The 6,025-nt window shown below is 35.7% G+C and overlaps 1 pseudogene; it reads left to right on the forward strand.

The window, feature by feature from the left end:
* The first annotated feature begins 722 nt into the window (after window positions 1-722).
* LOC149404802 (uncharacterized) lies at window positions 723-4,641 on the forward strand (annotated as a pseudogene).
* Window positions 4,642-6,025: the final 1,384 nt, after the last annotated feature.

The raw sequence follows: 6,025 nt of genomic DNA on the forward strand, positions 1-6,025 counted from the left end.
GAGGTGGGGGCCAGAGTGGGCACGTGCCCCTCCTGACTTTAAAATATATATATATATATATATATATATATATATATATATATATATATATATATATGGTATAGTAGATTTAGATATCACACGTAGCACCGTATCACTGTCAGTGTACTATCCCCAATCACAATCAACATAAGTAATAGCAGTAATTTTATTTCCTTAAATAAATAATTAAAGGACCACTATAGCCCATTTTCACAGCCCATATTCACAGCCCATTTTAAGTCCAAATGAATAAAATAAATTATATATACAATACAATAAGAGAAAACAACCGTACAACTTCTTCTCCACTCCAACTCCAAATATCTTTAGTTTCTTCTTCTTCAAAAATTCATGCGCAACAGTAAAAAAAATCCACTTAGCCATTTTAAAAAATTCACCACTAGGTCTTGTTCACTCCAACTCCATGACTTCTCATTCTCAAGGTATCACTTAGCAATTAAAAATTTATTTTCTTATTTGTTCACTTCAATTCCCAAATTATGCAGATGATTTTTTTTATATGATTGAAGTGTTCTATTGATGATGATTTTTATTAGCTAATGTTTATAAAATTGCTAAAGTTTGACTATGGTTATTGTTTAATATTTTTGGCATAGGTATTGGAAAATATTTTAAGAGAAAATTAGAATCTCAATGTCAAGACAAATGGCATATTGAAAAAAATGCAAAGGTGGACAATGATGAATTTAGTGTTGAAGCTCTTCCCACCGATCCCGGTCTTCGACTTCCTATCATCACATATCATCCCAATTTGTGCGATCGAGTTCGACGACATTATATGCTTAAAGGTCCATGTCAACCCAAAGATCATTCTTTTCCGTTTACAAAATTTGGAACAAAATCAAGACGTTTTAACCGCGATTGGTTTCTAGAGTACGAAAGTTGGTTAGAGTATAGTATTGAAAAAGATGAAGCGTATTGTATATGTTGCTATCTTTTTAGATCAACTTGTGGAGAACAATCCGGTGGTGATTCTTTTGTTGGGCTTGGATATTCAAATTGGAAGAAAAAAGAAAATTTTCAAAAGCATGTAGGAGGGATAGGCAGTGCTCATAACAATGCTTGGAAGAACTACGAGACTTTGAAGAATCAAGATCAACATATTCAGACAATTCTCTCCAAACATACAGAGGTATCTCGTAGTGAGTATCGAACTCGCCTAAATGCATCTGTTGATTGTGTTCGCTTTCTTCTACGACAAGGTCTCGCATTTCGTGGTCATGATGAATCTGAACATTCAGCCAATCAAGCTAACTTTCTGGAGTTGTTGAAATTTTTGTGTGCTCATAATGATGCGATAGAGAATGTCTCGCTAGACAAGGCTCCAGAAAATAATAAACTAACGTCACCAGATATTCAGAAAGATATTGTATCTGCTGCTATTACTCTTGATGTTATCGTTAAAGATATTGGTGATGCACTCTTTGCCGTGTTAGTAGATGAATCTCGTGACGTTTCTATGAAGGAACAAATGGCTATAGTTTTGCGATATTTGAACAAGAATGGAGATATAATCGTTTTGCGAGTACCACTGCTCTCTCGTTAAAGGCAGCAATTGATAAATTGTTCTCTAAATATGGTTTGAGTATGTCAAGATTGCGTGGGCAAGGATATGATGGGACTAGCAATATGCAAGGTGAATTCAATGGCCTAAAAGCACTAATCTTGAAGCAAAATCCATCTGCTTTTTATATTCATTGCTTTGCTCATCAACTTCAGTTAGCTCTTGTCGGCGTGGCAAAGAAACAAATACATATAGCATCCTTCTTTGGTACAATTTCTATTTTACTGAACGTCGTCGGATCTTCCTCAAAGCGTTGTGACATGCTTCATGAAAAACAAGTTGTGGTGAACGATGAGGCATTAAAGAGTGGTGATATGCTAAGTGGAAAAGGCTTAAATCAATCTACCACTCTTAAAAGGCCGAGTGAGACACGTTGGTGTTCACATTATGACACTTTGATAAGTGTGATTCACATGTTTCCCTCTATCATTGATGTTCTTGAAAAGATTGTAGATGACAAATTAAGCATGAAACAAAGATGTGAAGCAAATAGCCTCTTGGATACGATCCAATCATTTGAGTTTGTTTTTAGTTTGCATTTGATGAGAAAGATGTTGGGGAGCACGAACGAGTTGTCGAAGGCATTACAACGAAAAGATCAAGATATTGTAAATGCGATGAATCTTGTAAAGATAGCCAAGACACAACTTAAAAAGATGAGAAATGAAGAATGGGAGTCGTTACTTGATAATATCTATTCTTTTTGCAAAAAGTACAATATAGATATACCGAGGATGAATGATAGATTTGTTATGCGAGGTCGATCGCGGCGCAACGTGGAAGAGGTTACAAACTTGCATCACTTCAAAGTTGATATATTTTATGCCGTCATCGATATGCAACTTTGAGAGCTAAATGACCGTTTTACCGAGGTGAACACGGAATTGCTTCTTTGTATAGCTTGTTTATGCCCTCGTGATTTATTCTCTTCTTCTGATAAAGGAAGATTAATATGTCTTGCTCAGCACTATCCGGAAGACTTTTCTCCAATCGACCTTTTGAAACTTGACGATCAACTTGAAAATTATATATGTGATGTTCGTTCTAGCATGGATTTTTCACAACTAGGAGGTATTGGTGATCTCGCTAAAAACATGGTGAAGACAAAAAGAAATCAAGTGTACCCTTTGGTCTATAAGCTCTTGAACTTAGCTCTTATTCTTCCCGTTGCTACCGCTACAGTTGAGAGAGCATTTTCTGCTATGTCTATTGTGAAGAGTCAATTAAGCAATCGGATGAATGATAAGTGGATGAATGAGAGTTTGATCGTATACATAGAGAAAGATATTTTTGATAAAGTTGAAAATGAAAGTATTAAGCAATATTTTCAATGTATGACTAATCGTAGAGGACAATTGTAATGAATTAAATTATGATTTTTGTTGTTAGTTTTTTTGTGCCCCTTCTCAAGTGAATTTCTAGCTCCGCCACTGTCTACACCCGAGGCATAACTTACAGCATTTCAAGGTTGGGTCATGGTCGAATTGTGAGAGTGCACTTATCAAGACACTCATAGAAAGTTAAACTACTACAAATACCTAATTTAATCAGGTAAAAAGTATTTAAAGTTGTTCTAGAGAACGGCTTCAATTGTCATGACTTAAAACGTATATGTTTTTTTTAAGACATTACAAAAACGTCTTCAAAGTTCTAAAAGCACATCTTTAAATCATAAAAAAAAAAAAAATTACTTTAAATAAAGCTCCACTGAAGCATAAAAAGTTGACATGTAAAGTTTTGTTGTGATTAGATTGGTGGAGGTGTTTTTCAAAGACGGAAATTATTCTAACAGTGTTGTAAACAAAGATTTTTTCATGACTTGAAATATTTTAGTCGTGACGAAAGTGTTTCTGCGATGGAAAATGTTTCTATCGTAGAATAATTTAAATAAATAAGAAAATTTAAATTTATGTTATGGTTTCATCATGGCGTACAAGAATCCCGGCACGTACAAGAATCTCGGCACGCCGTGACATTATTAAACGACAAAAAATAACCCGTCGTGGAATAGCATAAATAAATAATAAAAATAAAAATTTAATTTTGATTCGTCATCAATTAAAAATATCTCCTCGCGGTGGGAACTGATTCTACGGCAAAAGAATAACCTGTCATATTCAGTAAGTTGTCGTCACTATGGAAATATTTGACATCGTGACGAAACGATTTTAAAACATATTTTACACGTAGGAATTCAGACCTTTCTCTCCGTGATTGAGTTTTCATAAGTGTTTATGACCATTCTCTCTCGCTCTCCCCCTCCCTCTCTTTGGTTTTCTCAATCTGTCTCTGTGCATGTCTCTTCCCCCACTGCTGTGTTCACCTCCACCCTTACTATTTTCCTTCATCATGCTTGTCTCTACCATGCTCTTCACCTCTACCGTGGTCTTTCTCTCTCTCTCTCTCTCTCTCTCTCTCTCTCTCTCTCTCTCTCTCTCTCTCTCTCTCTCTCTCTCTCTCTCTCTCTCCGTGATCACATTTGTCTGCAAGGTAACATATCCAAAATCTTGTGTACTCAATTTGTTTATTTTTTGTAATTAGGATAAGATTAACGGTGTAGGATGTGATTTATTTGTTTTAATTTTATGTCTAGGTTTCATTTTCTGAAATGTGTAACTTTTTGGCCGAATTAGGGATTTAATTTTGGATTTTTCATGTTGTTGATGCTTGAATATTTTTATTGGTGATTGGGTCTTGCTTTTGCATTATTCAGTTGATGAATTACATGTTTAATTTTGAGTTCCTTGCTTGAGTTGTGTTTTTGGCCAAGTTTGCTTGAAATTAGGGTTGTGAGATGTTTATGAGGATTAGATGTTTATGGTGAATCAGTTTGTTATGTATTTTTTATGCTGAATTGATTAGTTTAGAATTGCAAGATTTGGTGAAATTTGAAATTGTGTCTAAGTTTGTGAGAATTGTAGTGAAGTTATATTTGTTTCTTAGTTTATGGTTGAATTGATTAGATTTTATATAATGATTGTGAAATTGGTTGATTGAATTATGAATTTGGTTTGTGAAATACTTTGTAGGTATGATTAGCTTATTGTGAAATCGGTTTGATTAAATAGTAATTAGGTTAGTTTATGTTTGATTTGGAAAATTGATTGAATATATTTTGAATATTGCTGGATAGAATTTTGAAAGTGGTTCTATTGACTTATGAATTTTGTTTGTAAAATAGATTGTATAATTGAATTTGTGGTTAAAGTTGAGATTTAAGGTTTTGAAGTTGATTGTGTAATTGTGTTAAGAGAATGTGGTATGTGAAATAGTTTAGAATTGTGTCTTATTTTGTTCAATCTCGTAGGTGTGAGTAATGGCTCCTAGGAAGAAATCGAAAACGACTCTCCAAAAGTCTAAAGGGAAAAGCTCATTAGGACGAGGCAAGCAATAGGCAGACGGGGAATCTGATGATGATGATGTTAAATCACATCCGTTCGTCCTCAAACGGAGCATCAACTAACCTCGAGACTTCGGTCCATAAGTGAGCCCCTCCACAACATTATCATAGAGCACTAGTGGATGAATTTATTTATTTCTTTGTAATCCAATTTTGAGGCTAACATCAACCTGATACAAACCTCGGCCGACTAAGCTCCGAGACCCGATACCCCAATAGCACAGCGATGGATCGTCTACAATTTAGGAACGAAGGTGGATCGAATGACGCCACGGACGGAAGCGAATGGCCGTCTGATGAGTCGGTCTCGAACTCTTACACGCACCGCTTTGTAAGAAAACCCGAGTAGTTCTAAACGAACCAAAGAGAGAATAAAATCCTCACAGAAAGTGTTTAACTCGAAAATCCAAATTGTGTGTCTTTCATTCAGCCTAAAGGCTTAATTTATAGAGTTTTACAAAGACAAATTCGTAGCTCCATAGGCCCTATAACCTAATAAGCCCATTCAGCCTTATTTAAGTACTAATGGACATAAAACAAAGGACCAGCCCAATACAAACACATATGGACTTTTTAAATAACATGTCTTGGCCCAAATAACACAAACTGAAATAGCAAAATAGGAATAGTCCGTCTAATTCAATTCAGCCCAAATAACATTCTTCATTGGTGTTCTTGGCTTCCTTGAATCCTCTCCTTTGCGAGCTTGTCCCCTTCTTCATCTTGGAGCTTGATGATCAGATTGTTAAGCTCCTCCTTAAATCTCCTCGCTCGAGCCCTCGTCAAGGGTCCTTCCGGCACTTGGTATTTTGCTTGCGGCTCCTTTTGGGGCATGTCCTCATCATTCCCCTCGTCTTGAAAAGGATTTGCCCTCAAATCATGATCTGCATCAAAAGGAGATAAGTCAGTCACATTGAATGTAGCACTAACATTATACTCACCTGGAAGATCCAATTTGTAGGCATTATCGTTGATCCTGTGAATAACTTGGAATGGTCCATCGCCACGCGGCTGTAGTT

Source organism: Urtica dioica, chromosome 2 (assembly GCF_054948205.1).
Source record: "Urtica dioica subsp. dioica isolate 48M chromosome 2, U.dioica_male_clone48M_v1_H2, whole genome shotgun sequence".
Taxonomy (NCBI): Eukaryota; Viridiplantae; Streptophyta; class Magnoliopsida; order Rosales; family Urticaceae; genus Urtica; species Urtica dioica.